Here is a 1110-nt window from a genome sequence, read left to right as displayed (position 1 = left end):
CAGGGCTCCCGGGAGTGAGGCTTTCAGCAAGGGCATTCCAATCGTGAATCCTGGGGTCTAAACTTTCTTCTGTGACCTCTAGGGCCGTCATCCCAAGGCCCCTTCTGGGCGCACGCCCTCCCACCCCCTCGTTCGCCGCGTTTGCTTTCTGTGGGCAGGTGCTCCTGGCTTCAGGCCAACTACTGCCGCATCCACAACTCCTGGCAGGGGTCACCCTGTCGCCCGGGGACCTCTGACCTGCTTGGTCTCCTCATGAGAATGGAGGGGGCAGGGCTGCCCCTGGCGAGATGCAGCTACTGAGCACCTGGAATGTGGCAAGTGCAACCGAGGAGGTGAATGCTTTATTTCATTTTATTTTAACACATTCAAATTTGAATTGAGGCAGCCACACGTGGCGGTAGGTGGCCCCCGTACTGGACAGTGCCACTCTAGAATCTTGGAGAAGGGACCCACAGTGGCCACTTGCTTCAGTCCTCTTTCTGCAGCAGGGAAATCTGAGACCCCAAGAGAGGCTAAGGTCCCGTAGCATTAAATTCAGACCCCGGGTGACTGCCGATGTAAATCTTCTAAGAAACAAGCTGGCATAAGGACGGGGTAAGACTGGGACGCGACGTTAGAGGCTGTCAAGACGTAAGCTCTTTGGAGCAGGTCTTGAGCAGAGCCTCGGCTGGGTTTGCGCGGTCAGCGGCACCATGTGGCCAGGCGCTCGGGCAGCAGCCCCTCGGGCGCTCGCGGGCAGCCCGGGCCTCGGAGAGGCACGGACGGGCGGCCCGGGCAGCGGTCGGCAGGGGGCCAGGCGCACGGCCATGGCTGTCGAGGAGCCCAGCGGGTCACAGCACATGGACGCCACGATCCTGCGCCCACGGTTTTGTTCTGAAATACGTATGATTAGAAAAACCCTGGCGTCACTTGGTCGATAAGACCAAACAGGTCTGGGCTGCCAGGCCGGCCCCCGAGTGCCCCCACCCCAGGCAGCGCCCTCACCCCCACCAGCCCGCCCGTCTGAGGAGGAGGACACAGACGTGGCGGGAGCGCCACGGGCATTACACCACCAGGTGGCGGCGTATGGGCCACGGCGTCCCCAAGTGGCGCGGGCGTCACACACTGCAG

Source organism: Mirounga angustirostris, unplaced genomic scaffold (genome assembly GCF_029215605.1).
Source record: "Mirounga angustirostris isolate CCGP_5_RB_7025 unplaced genomic scaffold, mMirAng1.0.hap1 SCAF_3, whole genome shotgun sequence".
Taxonomy (NCBI): domain Eukaryota; kingdom Metazoa; phylum Chordata; class Mammalia; order Carnivora; family Phocidae; genus Mirounga; species Mirounga angustirostris.
Note: the sequence above shows the minus strand (reverse complement) of the source record.